General features: G+C 38.9%; 1 protein-coding gene and 1 non-coding gene across 6 annotated transcripts in view; both read right to left on the bottom strand.

Annotated features, from left to right (window-relative positions):
• Positions 1-19,224, bottom strand: part of LOC126764853 (neurotrimin) — a 364,259-nt gene that overhangs the window by 173,290 nt on the left and 171,745 nt on the right. The window lies entirely within an intron of this gene.
• On the bottom strand, positions 10,370-10,469 carry LOC126765610 (U6 spliceosomal RNA). Its single transcript, XR_007668499.1, has one exon. It is a non-coding gene; the product is annotated as a U6 spliceosomal RNA (small nuclear RNA).

The following is a 19,224-nucleotide window of genomic DNA, read 5'->3' as shown; positions in this document are numbered from 1 at the left end:
ACGGTCATATTCGCGTAGTCAATCTCCGCACTCAAACGGGAACACTAACCAGGCCGCTCGTCAAGCTATGCTTTTTGCCAACCGCCGATAAAACCGAAAAGTAAATCGAAAATAACGTAACCGTAATTAATAAACAAAGAAACGAAAAATAAATAATGATAAAATGCTCCAATATCAATAACTAGCAACAAAAACCAAGAAAAGGGAGTCGATCCACATCACGACTCACTCGTGCCACCAATGCCTATATGAATATATATATGTATGTATATGTTAATTAAAATAAAATCTTTTAACAGATAACAATGGATTCCGAGATGCCAACTGCGCCCACGCCCACAATACGTTCGGCAGTTACTGCTCCGCGCTCGAAGACTACACCAGTCGCAGCGCCGCGAACCACCATAGCCACCGCAGCTCCCCGAGCAGTTTCAACGGCTCCACAAAACGACATGCGATCAACGGCTCCGGAACCACCACAACTCGAATGCGCTCTATGCCGCCGTCGTCATCGGTTGCCACGCTGTGGCATCTTCAAGAGGATGACTCCTCAGCAACGCCAGCAGGTCGCTCAGGCACATGGACATTGCCTGAATTGTCTGGCACCCACTCATCTTACGCAAGAGTGCACAACGGGCTACCAGTGCCAAGTATGCATGCGTCACCACCATACACTACTACACTGCACCGCCGTACTGAATGGCGGGCGTCATGATGCTCCTCGCAGCCGTAAAGCCATCGGAAGACCCAAGCGATCGCAACCACGCAGTCCGGCATACCCTACGGAGAACTCACGTTCCTGGCGTCACCGCACTCCTCCACCGAACCGGGGGCACCAACCAAGGCCGCAATCGCGTCGTTCCACAGGCCTCAGCAACGTGGTAGCCACGTTACAACGGCTTCAGAGGCTACTAGGCTAGATACTCGCCTAGGGGGGCCAGGATGTACAAATGAGCATCCTCCCCCGACCTCAACACACACACACCACATCAATTCAAACTTGCATCACTAACACACAACCTTCACCACACCACATCGATTCAAAACTTACATCACTAACACGCAATCTTCACCACACCACACCACACTTATAACCCACATTCTACACGAGAACGACACACACCGACACCCACACTTACACACACATGCATCATCCTATTCAGCATCAACGGGGATAAAGAAGAACCGATTATCAGATTCCGTTCAGTTCGTTAGCGACACTATCATCGATCGGTCACGTTCGCCTATCCCGCTTCGATTCGCCGCCATCCTTTTGCGACATTATTAAAGAGTTAACCTCAACTCCAAAACCGTGTATTTATTCATCCTTTTGCGACATTATTAAAGAGTTAATCTCAACTCTAAAACCGTGTATTCATTAATTTTTTTAAATAAAATCTCCGTTGGATACAACCCCTCTTTTTTCGGTATTGAAATTATTTGGATTTGTGGTGAGTGGAAAAACATATAAAAGGTGAGTGCACGGTTCGGTATATAATATTGTCTTAACACCCTGATGATATGTACGAAATATGGGTGAAATCGGTTCACAACCACGCCTTCTTCCAATATAACGCTATTTTGAATTCCATTCGATGCCTTCTCTGTATAATATATACATTAGGAACCAATGATGATAGCGGAATAAAACTTTACACAAATACGGTATCTGAAAAATATGTAAATGACGGATAATGAAATCTCGATTATCACTTTATCATGCGAGAGTATAAAATGTTCGGTGACACCCGAACTTAGCCCTTCCTTACTTGTTTTGCTTGGCTTAGTGATGCGAAAACATAATATGTACATTTTAGCACAAGTCACTGAGCGTATAATAAAACGCGTGGTTGCTCCACAATTTCAACAACATACATACATATATGTACATCAGTGCCGGATTAGCCACGTAGCAAGAGTAGTAAGTGCTACGGGCCCCGTCAATTAAGATGGATCGTAAAATATTGCATGCTTTAAACGCGAAGCGATTAGGCTATGCTTCACTTCCACTTTCCACCTGAAAATCTAAAACTCGATTACGTCACGTTAAATCGTAAAAATAAGTAGGAATTTTACAAACTTCTTAACTCTAATGTTAAATTATATGTAAATATTATAATCGATATATTTAGACTAGTATCTATACTAGGTACATTTCTACCCTTCAAGCGTCGAGATTTTTAATTTTATTTTTAAATTAAATAAATATTTTCATTAAATAAAATAAAAAGAAAATCATTATCGAATATCACTAGATTTTTTATGCTTCAAGGCCGTCAAAAGAAAATATAATACTATATATATATAATAGTATAATTATTAAATTTTTACAATATTTTTATTGAAAATAATTGTTTAGCGATATTCTTGTGACCTTCCATATTATAAAAAAACATTATTAAACACAGCAATTAAAATGTTCTACCTAGTTATTTCTTTTTTCAAGCGGACGCTCACCTCTTATCAGGGCAAACATTTTTAGTTCAGCCCAGCCTATACATTTTTTCCGCGCTACCTATCGATGGGTTCGTCTTACGAACGCGCTTAAAGATTCTACTTCAAAAATTCCGATTTCGAAACGATTATCCGACACTAGGTGGTCAGTCCGAGCTGATGCTACTGAAAACCATAATCGAATTATTCAATTCGTCCACGTTACAACCCCAAGACACTTGATCCGCAGGATTTTGTTTCGTTGGCACATGTCGCCAATGTACTTTGTTAGTCAACTCTTGAATTTCGGACACTCTGTTGTGAGTGAGGATGAATGTGTTTTAGTCCAATGTAAAACGATTTCAGTGTCTGTCCAAAATGTAATATTTTCGAAATGTCGACTCAAGATAGGCGCTACTCTTGACCATAATTTCGAAAGAAGATGTGCTGCCGAGAGCTCAAGATGCGGAAGAGATTTGGTCTTCACCGGAGCCACTCTAGACTTTGAAGTAAGCAGCATACATTTAATACCACTAGCAGATTGGCTTCATATACATATGCAGCATCCGTATGCTCTTATTGAAACGTCGGCGAAGCCATGAATTTGGCAGATGGCACTCGACTCAACGTTTACGTAACGAGGAATGCTAATAGTTGAAAGCTGCATTAGGTTGGCTTCAAGGCGCAATGGAATCGACTCATCCACATCTAGTTTTTTGATCCAAAGCTCTTGCAATAAGATTTTTTCTTTGGTAACCAATGGGGCTAGTAATCCAAGAGGATCAAAAAGGCGAGCAGAAACTGATAACATGTTTCGTTTAGTGGCTCGCAGATCATTAAAATTGTCATCTAAAACAAATCGAAACAAATCCTCTTTCGACAACAAATTGGATTCCTAACGTTTTAGTGGAATTATTGTCATTGAAGCTTAATGACTTTTCAGAGCAATTACTGTCGAAAAAGTTTGAGTGGTTTGAAAACCATTTCGTTAAGGTGAATCCGGCCGAGTTTAATATTTCAATTACCTCACTTCTTAAAAAATCTAGAGACTCAAAATTTTCGGACCCTGTTAATAAATCATCAACATAAAAGTCTCTTTTGATGGCCAATGAACCGAGTGGATATTTCATTGTATTGGCATCACTGCGCATTTGCAAACACCGTGTTGCGAGAAATGGAACAGGCGCAGTGCCCTATGTTACGGTGTTAAGACAAAAAATTTGTATTTGCTCTGAAGGATGCTCTCTCCACACAATAAGTTGACAATTTCTGTCTTCTTCATGCATAATTATTTGACGGTACATTTTAGTAATGTCCGCTGTTAGTGCATACTTATGTATGCGAAAACGAAGAAGAGTTGAATATAATTTTTCTTGGATGGTTGGACCTACCATTAAAAGTTCATTCAACGCTATTTGAGTTGAAGATGGACTCGAAGCATCAAAGACAACACGTAATTTGGTTGTTGTGCTCTCGGGCCTTAAAACGCCTTGATGCGGAATGAAGTAGTGTGTCTCACTTGGGATCTTATTATTCGTTGGGCTCATGTGACCTAATGTTCTATATTCATTCATAAAGTCCAGATACATTTTGCGAAGTTCTGGATCTTTTAATGTCCTTCCCTCCAGGGCCTGAAACTGCCGAACTGCGGTTTCAGAGGAGTGACCGAGTAACTTACGGCCAGCTTTATAAGGTATTCTGACTTGAAGCCGTCCTGAAGGCCATACTTGAGTTGTATTTACGAAATATTTTTCACACTATTGTTGTTATGGTGTGACTTTAATGCCACTTGAATCTGAAGGTAATTCTTCTAGAGCCCAAAATTTTTGGACTACTGAGTCTATAGACGTAAAGTCGTCTTCAGCTTGGCTTAATGTTCTATGTAATCTGGGAGGAGAACTTATGTTACTGGCGTATTTGTCAGATACATTCCATCCTAAAAGGGTTTTCTGAAAACCTGGTTGGTTGGGACCATTTTTAATTTGGCCAACAGCTAAAAGATAGAAAAATGTTTCAGCACCCAATAGGATATCCACTTTTTTAGATTTGTGGAATTCTGAATCCGCCAATTCAATATTTAATTATTTAAAAGCGACTTGACAAACGCGTTTAGTTTTGACCCCACTTTTCCCCCACGTCGAATCCGCAACTTCTGTGCCAAGTCCTTCGTCATGAAGTTGACCTGGGAGCCTGAGTCCAGCAACGCTCTTGCAGGCAGGTAATCTCCACAGCTGGGCCTCACTAAAATTACTGCTGTTGCCAACATTACTCGATCCGGTATACTCGCTGTATGCATGGCATGCGTGGTGGATGGTTGCGGATGAGGTGCAGCGGGGAAGGACACTGGATACTGGTGCAACAGCGAGTGATGGGATCGATTGCATATCCGGCAACGATCCGCTCTGCATTTGGAAACGGTATGCCCCTTACGCAATCAATTTATGCCTAAGGGTACCGATTTGACGAACTCGAATCTCTGTTGCACCGGAAGAGCCTTGAAAGTGGGGCAGACAGGTAGATGGTGTTCCTTTTTGATAAGCTGGCTGCTTTGTAGCTGCAGCTACTAAGGCTGATTTTGTCCTGTCCATGTGTGGCTGCTTTATGTGGCTCATGCTGGTTGTGGCTCCGCGTTTCGTCCTCGAACAAGATGCTCCTTCCGCTGCTAACTGCTGAAATATTTTATTTAAAGTTGCTTCGCAATCCTTCCATAATGGTAAGTGGAAGGTAGTCAAGTTGCTCTTCCCACTTGGATCGGGTGGCAGTGTCCACCTTTGTCATCACTAAATGTGTTATAATGGCGTTTGTTATTTGCTTCTCAGCGCTCAGAGATAGCAAAGAGTCATAAACAGCAGACACTTCATCGATCATCGCTCGTAATGAAGGTGCTGATGGCTTTGGGATAGTTTTCAGCTCAAAAAGTTTTGAAATTGTGTTGAAAAATGTCAAGCATTTGTTATCATAGACCTTTTTGAGACTTGCCAACGCTTTTGGGTAATTTTCATCCGATATCTGAAACGCTTTAACTGTTCCCAGAGCCTCTCCAGATAGACAATTTACCAAATGGTTAAATTTTTCTATATCTGGGATATTTGGATCGTTCTGAACCAAGCTCTCAAACACAACAACAAATTTTTACACTCTGATATTCCCCCTTTAATTTCGGCAAGTGAAGTTTTATTTTTCGCTAAAATTGACTTGATTATGGACATCGTTTCAACGATTATGTCCTCTAACTCCTCTCGGGCCATGTCGACTTCATCAATTTCTTCAATATTTGATTGGCATTTCATTAACATAATATGTGAATTTAATATATCTAGACGACATTCCAATTCGATTGGATTTAAAGACATAGTCTTTTCGACAAGGCCCGTTTTAATGCGCAAAATACTACTTTTCGCAACCGTTCTTTGACGTTTTAACGACTTTAAGTCCGTCAACTCACTTACTTGGAGAGAGGTTGGCGATAGTTGGCTTTGGCTTTTTGTTTGTTTAAATTAAATTTCCAAAAAAATATTATAAAGGTTGGCAATAGATATATTAAGAATCGACAACGAAAACGAAAATATATACATATATATATATATCGATTCCCAAATATACGAAAGCCAAACCAATATGCAATAAAGGTTTGGCAACAAATGTATTTGGAATCGGTTACGAAAACGAGAAAAAATAATATAGATTCATATGTATACGAAAAGCTAAATTGAAAAATGAGCAATAGTATAATAAAGTAATTTAATCGGAAAATGTCCGAACGAAAATCGACAAAAATTGCGAAAAACGACCGATAATTGCAAACGCGAATGGAAAAAATTGGGAAAAAAAGTAGTAATTTTTTCTCCTTTATTTCAAAATAAAGGGCTACCGCAAAATCCCTTATTCACTTTGAATTCGTATATGTACGAATGAGTATGTACTAATATATATGTACATATATGTGTGTAAGTATGTATAATAAATACAATCCAATACAATAAAATCAATATGATATAAAGTGAAAAGGGAGAGCCAAAAACTGAAAGTGTGCACTAGTTTTGTTGCAGTTTGCTTTTTTTTTAATTTGCTCTGCTTTCAGTAATTCGCACTCGTTACCTGGTGAGTCGGCTGTTTGCCGGCGCTTACGTCCCTTTGGCACAGGATGCAGCGGCAGCTCATTCCCACGACGGCAGCGGTTGATGGCAGCAGCGACGTTGTGTCAGCAGCGGTTTGATGGCAGCAGCGGCTTGAAGGCAGCAGCGGTTTGTGGTAGCAGCGAAGTGATGTTGTAAAAAACTGGACACCCAGCGGTATGTTCTTGCGGAGAATTATAGCGGTAGATAATAGGTTGTCAAAAAAGTCTTGCGGTATTTTCGCTAGTTGGCGCTGAAAGCGCGTAGTTCTAGTTTTATTCGTCGCATCGGGTCATGCTATACCTTTTTGGAAAGCTCATTTCACGTGCTAACACGTGTTTGATTGATTATCGTTTCTTTTAAGTCGTTCGTGGTTTAAAGCGTCGCAAACATGGAGCAAAATAAAGAGAAAATACGGCATATTTTACAGAACTACTACGATAAAGGCAAAAATGCATCTCAAGCCGCCAATAAAATTTGTGCAGTTTATGGACGCGATACAGTTTCCATTTCCACCGCACAACGATGGTTTCAACGTTTTCGTTCTGGTGTAGAGGTGGCCGACGCACCAGGGAAGACGCGCCACGCTCCGGAAGGCCTGTCGTCGAAAATTGCGATAAAATCGCTGAATTGGTCGAAAGAGACCGGCATACATAGTAGCAGCCGTAGCATCGGTCAAGAGCTGGGCATGAGTCATCAAAAATTAATTTCAATTTCAATAAAAAAAAATCAATAAAAATACCGCAAGGCTTTTTTAACAACCCATTATTAGCGGCACTTCACGGTTAAATCTCAATTTCGAAATATTTCGAACACTTTGGTGCTGTTATCATGAAACTCACTGAACTTGCAGTTTCCTTACAACGCACATATATATGTAGATAGGATGTCTTTATACATACGTATACGTACGCCAGCCCAAGTCTACACTTTTTATTTGTTTTCTTTTATTTTCTCTTGCTTTCGATAATTGCCGGTGCGTACATATGTACATATGTATGTACTTTTATAACGTTAGCACACTTCACTTCACGTATATATGTATGTATATATCTTCTTCTTCTTAATTGGCGTAGACAACACTTTCACGATTGTAGCCGAGTTAACAACAGCGCGCTAGTTGTTTCTTCTTTTCGCCACGTGGCGCCAATTGGATATTCCAAGCGTAGCCAGATCCTTCTCCACCTGGTCCTTCCACGGGGAGGTCTTCCTCTTCCTCTGCTTCCCCCGGCGGGTACTGCGTCGAATACTTTCGGAGCTGGAGTGTTTCCGTCCATTCGGACAACATGACCTAGTCATCGTAGCCGCTGTCTTCGCTGAACTATGTCAATGTCGTCGTATATCTCATACAGCTCATCGTTCCATCGAATGCGATATTAGCCGTGGCCAATGCGCAAAGGACCTTAAATCTTTCGCAGAACTTTCTCTCGAAAACTCGCAACGTCGACTCATATGTTGATGTCATCGTCCAAGCCTCTGCACCATAAAGGAGGACGGGAATTATGAGTGACTTATAGAGTTTGGTTTTTGTTCGTCGAGAGAGGACTTTACTTTTCAATTGCCTACTCAGTCCGAAGTAGCACCTGTTGGCAAGAGCAATCCTGCGTTGGATTTCCAGGCTGACATTGTTGGTGGTGTTTATGCTGGTTCCGTAATATACGAAACTATCTACAACTTCAAAGTTATGACTGTCAACAGTGACGTGAGAGCAAAGTCGCGAGTGCGACGACTGTTTGTTTGATGACTGGAGATATTTCGTCTTGCCCTCGCTTACTACCAGACCCATTTGCTTTGCTTGCTTGTCCAGTCTGGAGAAAGCAGAATTAACGGCGCAGTTGTTGCGGCCGATGATATCAATATCATCGGCATACGCCAGCAGCTGTACACTCTTATAAAAAATTGTACCTGCTCGATTAAGTTCTGCAGCTCGAATTATTTTCTCCAGCAGCAGGTTGAAGAAGTCGCATGATAGGGAGTCGCCTTGTCTGAAACCTCGTTTGGTATCGAACGGCTCGGAGAGGTCCTTCCCGTACCTGACGAAGCTTTGCATGTTGCTCAACGTCAGTTTACACAGCCGTATTAGTTTTGCGGGAAGACCAAATTCAGACATCGCGGCATTAAGGCAGCTCCATTTCGTACTGTCGAAAGCAGCTTTGAAATCGACGAAGAGGTGGTGTGAGTCGATTCTCCTTTCACGGATCTTTTCCAAGGTTTGGCGCATGGTGAATATGTGGTCGGTTGTTGTTTTGCCAGGTCTAAAGCCACACTGATAAGGTCCAATCAGTTTATTGACGGTGGGCTTTATTCTTTCACACAATAGGCTCGATAGAACGAAAGCATGCCCAACGATTGGAATTTAAGTGTGCTCTGCACAATCCACAAAAGTTTATTGACGGTGTACTTTATTCTTTCACACAATACGCTCGATAGAACCTTATACGCAATGTTGAGGAGGCTTATCCCACGGTAGCTGTCGCAGATAGACCCCACAATCTCCTCAACATTGCGTATAAGGTTCTATCGAGCGTATTGTGTGAAAGAATAAAGCCCACCGTCAATAAACTTTTGTGGATTGTGCAGAGCACACTTAAATTCCAATCGTTGGGCATGCTTTCGTCCGACCATATTTTGCAAAGAAGCTGACGCATGCTCCTTATCAGTTCATCGCCGCGGTGTTTGAATAGCTCGGCCGGTAATCCATCGGCCTCCGCCGCTTTCTTGTTCTTCAGGCGGGTAATTGCTATTCGAACTTCTTCATGGTCGGGAAATGGATCGTCTGCTCCATCGTCATCGATTGGGTAATCGGGTTCGCCTTCTCCTGGCGTTGTGCTTTCACTGCCATTCAGCAGGCGGGAGAAGTGTTCCCTCCATAATTTAAGTATGCTCTGGGCATCGGTGACTAGTTCACCACTGGGGGTTCTACAAGGTAGGTAGGTAGGAGTGCAGCCTTATCGGGCACAATTAGCACTTGATGTGCCATTTTGATACACTATTCGTAGAACCTTTTGTATCTGCTATTGTGTTTCACTTTCTCTCTCAAACCAGTTTGAGGTTTCGATGAAACTACTTATGTCCGATATGCTTTTGGTGGAAATACATTCAAGGTTTTGTGCTTGGTGGTTCTACAAGAGTATGCCTCGGTCTTGAAACCTTGAGTAAGCCACCGTATCGTTTCGTAGAATTTTCCAGCAATACCCCTGTCGGCCAGCTTATCAAGCTCTTCGTACTCACGGATTTCGGCCTCTTTCTTTTACTGTCTCCAAATACGCCTCGCTTCCCTCTTCAACTCTCGGTATCTATCCCATCCGGCACGTGTTGTGGTCGATCGTAACGGTGAGCCTGTTTTCTCTCCGCTGCGATACAGCACTCCTCGTCGTTCTTTTGCATTTTCCGGAGACCAATGGTTTCGGAAGCAGCTGTACGTAAGGAGTTTGAAATGCCGTCCCACAGTTGCCTTATACCTAGTTGTCGACGAGTGCTCTCAGAGAGCAGTAGTGCAAGCCGAGTAGAAAATCGTTCGGCTGTCTGCTTTGATTGCAGCTTCTCGACGTCGACAGAGGCGGGTGCGACTGTTGGTAGTTTTTCATTGGTAGAGTTTTTTACGTGGCGGGTGCCAAATCCAGCGCACAACCCTATGTAGGAGAGGTTTTGCCTTCGAACGGATGTTCTTAGGCTACCCAGAGGATACTGGGTCAAAGACCGAAAGTCGTGAGCTGCGTGAGCCATGTTTAAAAAAAATCGTTTCTGGCCACTACCAAGTGAATGACGATCAGAGAACTTTCCTCACTTGCATGAAATTCTGCACATGACTCCATCCTCCAAAAAATGTGGAACGCTTCACCATTTTGCGTGTCATCCTTGCGCAGGGGCCATTCTTCTCCGTATCGTATACATATGCATTTTATATTTGAAACTTTTAATGCTTTGTGTTTTTTTTTGAGAACCGAAAAGTTACTAGGGAATGCGCGAATTAATTTAAATCCTAATTGCCTGACACTAAATTGATGTACTTGCGAAAAAAATGAAAGACGCGTGCGTTCGATTTCACGTTCAAATTACAAGAGGATCTTTTTTTCCGTTCTTGGAATTGCTTAGCCTAATCTTAAAACTAACGGCTTAAACTAGTGGTAATGTAAATATGTATTACAAGCGGTAAGTAATTATCTTTCGTTAAATATTGTAATAGATGAATTAAGGTAAGTAATAAATGAAGGTAATATAAATTCATTATAATAATTTAATAATGTATTTTATTTTCTTAAGGGGAACCTAGTGCGACAGCGTAAAAAAAGGCATTTTTGGGATCAAAAAAAAAACTTGTCAATCAATCGTTTTAAAATTTTGAGTGTATATTTATACATGTTTTAAGAGTAAACCGAAAAGTTTTTGAAAGAAAATATTAAATATTTTTTAAATGTCAAGCGATCTTCGGCGGCGCCAAAACAAAAAAGGTCCTACACTGCTGCCATAATTGCAGCCTTCTCTGTTGATAAAACTTAAAAAAAAAAAACGTTAAACTAAAACATATTGTGATGACCCTCAGCCTAATAAAAAAATCAAAAATTGACAAAATGGCGGCATGTTGAAAAAAAAGTTAAATTTCATCCAAAATTATGGTCGTTTTTGGCTTCCAAAATTCGATTTTTGATTAGATCAAAAAACTGGAGGGTCATCGTATGGAGAACTATAGAAGATGTAAAAAAAATTTGATAGCGATCGGATCATTTGTCTCCGAGTAATCACTCCAGCAAATTCGAAAAATGCTGTTTCGAGAAAAACGCGTTTAAAGATAAAGTGATTGTTATCTAACTGCCGAGCGGCTACTCTTTTAAATGGCTGTAACTCAAAAACTGTTTCAGATATCGATTTGAAATTTTAGTATGTTATTTTTAAAGGTATAATCTATCGAAATATGATATGTTTAAGATTTACAAAGATGTCGCTTGGCGCAACAGCTACGAAGGCACTTTTATGTGATTTTATCACTATTAAGCAGTTATTGGAAGACCTTTTCAATAACGACGATCAAAAACCGGAGTGCCGTAATAAACCTTACGGACTACTTTCAACAATGAATAACTTAAAAACGGGAATAATGACAATAATGTAGAACGGAATTCTAGAAATCTTGCAAGCGACTATTGATTCGCTGCAGTCGTCTGATCAAGACCTTAATACATGATACGCCCTTTATCCACCACCACGATCCACTTTTTCAGATATTGAGGCAAGAGCCAAAGATCTGACTTACTGTGAAGAATACCAGCAACAGACATTACGACGAATCAAGCGAAATACAAAGTACGACCATTTCAGCGCCTCTACTACACTCGACGACTTTGTTGAAAGTCAAACACCTGGACAACGTTTCGAATTTGAGGTGTTTATTGTCATTATTGATAACGTACTGTCTGCTATAACTAAACGTATGAAAGCATATCATAAAATTACTAGTGTTTTTGAAGTATTTCGACAGCTAAAATCTCTTACAACAGAAGAGATTTTGGAAAAATCCTCTACTATGGTCAGTGACGATTTGGAGAACAGCCTAGGCGGCGAATTAGTGCAGTTCGCAGAGCTGCTGAAAACAGATGTGGCTACTGACAGCAAGAAACAGGAGTCTCTGGAACAGCAATATTATAAACTTTTATTAAATAATTCTTTAGAATCGTCTTTCCCAAACTTAGAAATTGCTTAGCGAATTTACTTATCTCTCATGATCACTACGAACCACGAACGTTCTTTTTCAACATTAAAACGTGTTAAAAATTAATTAAGGAACACGATGGGCAAAAAACATCTCACTTTGTTGAATATAGAGCATGACTTGCTTAAAGAAGTCAATATTGAAAGTATTATATATAAATTTGCCCATAATAAATCTAGAAAACATTTTTTTTTTAACAATTTTGTTTTATTTAACATCATAAACTTGAGAACATAAACAAACCAAGGGCCCCTTGACAGAATTTGCTACAGGCCCCGCGCTACTTTAATCCGGCACTGATATATGTGTATTCATATACTTATATTAATAAAGAAAAGAAAATTAATAGGAATATAAGAATATATCCATACATTTATGTAGCATCTTAAAGTCGCTGGGGCGTTTTTTTAACAAATTACCCACACAGGAATAATTCTAAAAGCTCTGAAATTAAATGAATGAAGAGCTTATAATACTTTCCAACTAGTATATAGCTCGTTGACTGCCTTCTCATCGCACTATTTTCGTATACAACTGTCTAATTATATTGTAGTTGGAATTTGTTATATGTACATATACTGGGAAAGAATTCACACAGGTCCACACTAAATTAAGAAACATAAGGTACATAGTAAAATAAACAGCTGGAAATTAATTTTTTTAGTGTCGTAAAAGCCATATGGCAATGTGAAAACATTATGGTATGTGGATAACAATAATTTTCATACAACGCTCACATACAATTAATACATATACGTTATAAAGACTTACACAGCATCTGCCAAATATCAAAATACATAAGTTCTTAATGGCGCAGCTATTTAGACAACAGAACCACAAGGTTTGTCACAAAAGAAACAGAACTTTTTAAATATAACTGTTTCTGGTGGCGCCACCTATTGGTGGGTATATAAAATAAAAAGTTTGATCTCTTGTTGACATTTCGTAAAAATTTTAAGACAATTGGATAACTACAATCGATGTTATCGATCAAAAAGTGACAGCAGCTTTTGGTTATCAGTCGTAAAATGATAAGAGCAAATATTATATTACCTTTTGTTTTAAACTTGGGAAAACGTTTACTAAAACATTTCAAATGATGATAAAAGTTTACGGTGATCAGTGCCTATCCCGTAGTAATGTGCATGAGTGGTTTAAGCGACTCCAAGAAGGTCGTGAGGACCTCTGTGACGATCAGAAGTCGTCGTCTTCAGAAGTCAAAAATAAAGACAATGCTGATTTGTTTTTACGATTCCGAAGGTATTGTACACCGAGAGTTCGTCCCACCTGGCCAAACGATTAATGCTGTGTTTTACCCTGGTGTTATGAAGCGTCTTTTGTTACGCATTCGTCGTGCTTGACCACAATACCGTGAGGCAGGGTCCTGGCGCCTGTTGCACGATAATGCGCCGTGTCATCGGTTGACGCTTGTCACTGATTTTTTTTTACAAAAGACTCCATATTAACCTTTAATCACTCACCCTACTCACCTGCTCTGGCACCCTGTGATTTTTACCTATTTGGAAAACTTCATTTGCCCATGAAAGGATACTGGTTTCGGAGCATTTCAGCTATCCAAAAGGCGACGACCGATATTCTCAAGAGCATTCCGAAAAATTAAAACACTAATTTGAAATGCTAATTGACCGGGCTAAACGTTGTATCGAAGCACAAGGAAACTACTTTGAATAAAAAAATATAACTTTTGAAAAAATTATTTTTTTGTTGTTTTTTTTTTAACAGTCATGTTTCTTTTGCGACAGACCTTGTACTTCACGGCAGCAGGCTTGCAGCAGGCTAAATTAAAACTGTTTCTAATTTTGCCGACGACAAACTGCAACCTATTAGTAAACACATGCTATAAAATTAAAAAGAGTAGAATACTTTAATTCGTTAACGGTTGTTTATAACGCCTAAAGGTATCTAAACGAGATATAGATCAGTGTCAGAATTGTACAATGAGCGTGAGGCTGCCCTTCGCAATGAGCGCAATCGGACAACAACCACTCATATTTCCTACATATCACAATTTAAAATTCCATTTGATTATTCCCTTTACAGAGAAGAAATCAAGTACCACAGAAGATATATATGTTATTTACAAGTACATGTGCTATATCTAAATATTGTAGAAATCGAGTCATAACTTTTCCAGCTTCCATGAGCCGTACATGTTGACCTCAGTGCCTAAAAATGATATTTCACTTATATGGAAATATACCGTATATGTTGATCTCAGAGCCTGAAACTGATATTTCACTTATATGGGAATTTCTCAGATTTATTATTGAAATTTTGAAAAAAAGCTTCACCTGATAATCTTGTAGCCTTATACATACAAAGCCTTTCAAACTTCAGGTTGACCTTATACCTTATATATCGGGCAATAACTTGGTTGTCTTAATGAGAATCATAGAGCGCCTCTATCTTATAGCAATGTATCCTTATTACTAAAATGTATAAACTCGAGTAAATGACTCCCATAGACCCCACGTACATACCTAATATACAAATTTTCTAATATCCGGTTGCTTTTATGCCTTATATGTTGGTCAAAATATGAAATATGTTGTTGAAAATTTTATAACATAAGTATTTTCCTGGTTACACTATATCGTCATAAAAAGATAAAATCGAGTGAATACTGAACCTAGCTCCCATATACATATCTAATATAAGAACTCCTTTGACCACCTTTCTAGCAATTTGTGGATACCATGCCAATACAAATGTTCGTCTTTGGAATCGGAATGGACTATGTCTGGTGAATACGGCGGGTGGTTTGGCAGCTCCCAGCCAAGTACTTTGAAAGTTACTTTGCCGTGTATTCTGGCCCATTCTGAACGTTTTGTGATCAATTAACGGCTGAAATTGATCATTTGTTATCTGCAGGGATTATTATTAACAGTTTCACCAGATTTTAGAAGCTAAAGGTACACCCTCATGTTCCCACCAAATACAACGCATTGCCTTCTTACCGAATCGCTCTGTGGTTAATATGATATGTACCTATAAAGTAAAAATTATTTCCATATTTCATTTGTTTAAATTTTAATTTAAAAAATTAATTAACTTTTTAAAAATACATACATAAGTATATGTATGTTCAGACTAATCCTATTTTCAATAATTAAATTTTATTTCTTGCTCATAGACCGACAAGCAAAATAAACCAATGCTTACACAGGACATACATATGTATTAGGCCGGGTCGATTTGTGGGGAGGCAAAAAAATCGCCCATTGCTCTATGAAAATCATATTCTAGGGATCAAAATAAGAAACTTTGCCGAAGGAACCATACCTCTGAAACGAATTCTGATGTCCCCCAATTTGGGTCGAACTTTTGGGTAGGGGCAAATTTTGAAATAGAATTGAAATTACCATTTCATTCTTATTACCTCTGAAAGTGAGGAGAACTAAAGCAATAACCACTATGGTGTTTCAAAAAAAATAATAAGTGAAGTGACCATTCCAAATCAAAAAGTTTACAATGAATCCACCATCCTCTACACCGCAAGATGAAGCAACTACATCAACAACTATCGAAAACCCAATGAGTCATATATCCAAGCATGATGTTACTGTTTTTGGTGTGTCTACTGATTTGACTGATCTTAATTTACCGACCTATTTGATGTCTTGAGATATTATTTTTGCTTAAGCGAACGTGCTAAAACAGAACAAAAAAAGTTTTCCCATAAATCATTCACTATTCAAGTACAAGATAAGTTGATTGGAATTTGGGAAAAACTTGGTATGGAAATAATGCTGAAAAAAAATGTATGTAATAAATTGCTTGACAAATATCAAGAGCAAATCAAGAGAAGAAACAACACCCAACAATTTACAGAGTATGTAAAATTTCTGGAAACAATTTTTTACATTGGAACATGTAAATGCGATTTGAAGGCAGCAGGTCAAGTGACAGATTTGGTGTGCCTGACAGAGTAGCATCAGCATTGGGAACCGCTCTTTTGCAAGATTTTAAAATTAAAGATAAGCATGGGAAACCTCTCATCATGGATAAATCGAAAGTTCGCAGAGAAAAAGAGAAATGCAGACAAGAAGTGCTTCGCAAACGGTTAGATGATACCAATTTGTTAGCGTTTTCATTCGATGGCAGAAAAGATGATACTTTAACGATAGATAAAATTGATGAGAAGTATCATACTAGGATGGTAAAAGAACCTCATCTTGTTATTTTGAGAGAACCCAATTCTGAATTGATTGGTTACGTAAGACTGGAACATGAAACCGCTGATTACAAAACAACCAAATTAAATCGTTTTTTCAACGATAAAAATATATCACTGGATACATTAATTGGAATATGCACTGACGGTGAGCCAACAAACACTGGCCCACACGGTGGAATTATACGACGATTCGAATTGCTGTTAAAAAGACCATTGCATTGGTTTGTTTGCCTTCTTCACTTCAACGAACTTCCGTTTCGGCATTTGCTTGAAGCTTTGGATAAATCAACCAGCACTGGACCAAGATCGGCAACCGGAAAACTGAGCCGTCAAATCGAAACTTGTGAAACTCTTCCGGTAAGTTATTGCTATCACTCATTTATTATAATTGTCAACCATTTTTAATTATTTTATTATTATATATTTTTAGGTGGTGGACGGCTTCCAGAAAATTGAGTTGCAAAATATGCCCCCTGCTCCAGAAAAAAAGAATTTTCCACCGATTCGAAGTACTTATACGACATGGCCCATGCAATTTCTAGCGGCGTGGTTCCGGTGGATCTGGCTAACATCAAACCAGGGAAAATTGTACATTCCCGGTGGCTCACCAAGGCCGCTAGATTATTGCGATTATATGTGACAACGGAAAATCCAGATGCAAATTTAAGAATTCTGGTTGAATTTATAATTAAATGTTATGTGCCAATGTACTTCAATATCAAGTATTACAGCTCTGTCGTGTACGGCAGTGCATTATTTTTCAAGTTTATTGGTTGGTCACGATTTCTAGAACCTCGTTTACGCAAAATTGTCAGTCAAGTAATTAATGATAATTCATATTATGCGCATTCGGAAAATATCTTTTTATCAATGTTGTTTGATGATAGGAAAGAAAAGCGCGACTGTGCCATCAAGAAAATTCTACGCTATCGAACCGATGTTGACGAGCCAATGGAACTTAGAGTTTATAAAAAACCTGATATAAACTTTAATTACACAAGTTATACGGAAATGATCAATTTGAATGATATAAATATCGTATTTGAACCACCATTCACGCGAAGCATTCCGTACGATACATTGAAAGAATATTTAAATCAAGATGATCCACCGTTTAATGATCCAAAAGCTCCATCACACATACAAGGAACGGAACGACATGTTCAATTGCTAGCTAGCGTTTCCAAACGGGTTATACCGGAAAATGTAGAGGCTGTTATGGCGACGACATTAGAGAGCCGTGCGAAATTGTCCAGACTTGAAAGAAAAAAAGACTTCAAACAATATTTTTTTTTAGTTTCTTTTCTATAACTCACTTAAATTAATTTTTTTATTTACATATGTTCTGACTAAATAAATTTCTTAAGAGAAAAAATAGATATTATTATAAATACATATGTAAATAAAAATAAAGAAAAAACATAGCCATTTAGCTGATTTTTTCATGTAAAGGCCAAAAATGGTGATTTTTTGAAATGATTGTATGGGGAACCCCCCAGGGGAGTTCCAGGGGATGTGCCACTGGCATGGGTGGATCGGCCGTCCAAAGTTAGTAGGGATCGGTCATACATTCGATTGGAGCACTCTAAATGGGTCAAAGTGGGATTTTTCAAAATTTGCCCCTACCCAAAAGTTCGACCCAAATTGGGGGACATCAAAATTCATTTTAGAAGTATGGTTCCTTCGGCAAAGTTTCTTATTTTGATCCCTAGAATATGATTTTCATAGAGCAATGGGCGATTTTTAAATCGACCCGCCCCAATATGTATATTATTTTTTTGGCACATTTGTCAGTATGTTTACGAAAGTCACATGTACAATTGTCATAAGGGAATACTACCGTACTCATCTTTCCGCATCTCCGTTATCATGAGAAACCAATGACCCAAGCTCACTTTCTTTCAAGGAGTCAATGTGTCGAAGAACTGACGCGAGGATAAAGCGTGACAACATTGTGTTTTTGGTAGAAAATCCCATCTATGCCGAAAGAAACTAACAAACGATCGCCGTTTGTCACCGCTTCCCTTGCCGCTCGAACTGCTTCGCCCACAAACTAGCGTAAAATATAAGGCCTATGTCACTCACTGAAAAAATGATTAAAATCGATCCCGTAGTTTTGATTTATTCATTACTGCCCGTGGCCCGCACGCGTTACATTTGGAGTAAAACAATTTCCCCTTTCTTTATACCATGAAGGCTACCTTTGGAATATCTAAATTCATACCCTACATTTTTTTTGCATTTTTACATATTTATTTTATTTTTACAACAACAATTAACATATTACAGAATGTCTTTATATACAACGTTCACAGCTTTCTTGTCATTCGACAATACAAACATGTTTTCTCTTGAGGTTACTCTTGAAAGAGCGACATACAGTTGGCCATGTGAAAAACAGTCAACGCTCAAATCTAAGCCTGCAACGTTGAAGGTTTGACCCTGCGATTTATTAATGGTCATTACAAAAGATGTCTTTACAGGAAATTGTAAACGTTTAAATTGGAATGGTAAATCCGATGGTATCATAGGGATTCGGGGAATCAATACATCTTCTCCGGTACCACATCCTGTGAGTATTGTGCACTCTATTATGAAAGTTTTCAGTGATTTTACCAGCAAACGCGTGCCATTGCAAAGTTTAGGTGGATTCAGGTTTCTTAATAAAATAACAGGACAACCTACTTTCAACACCATTTTGTGAGGAGGGAGTCCAGACGGGTTCAAAGAGTTTAGAAATTCTGTAGGAAAATGAACAGCTTCTTCCAAAT

This window comes from Bactrocera neohumeralis, unplaced genomic scaffold (genome assembly GCF_024586455.1).
Source record: "Bactrocera neohumeralis isolate Rockhampton unplaced genomic scaffold, APGP_CSIRO_Bneo_wtdbg2-racon-allhic-juicebox.fasta_v2 cluster10, whole genome shotgun sequence".
NCBI lineage: Eukaryota > Metazoa > Arthropoda > Insecta > Diptera > Tephritidae > Bactrocera > Bactrocera neohumeralis.
This window is presented reverse-complemented; position numbering and strand designations above follow the sequence as displayed.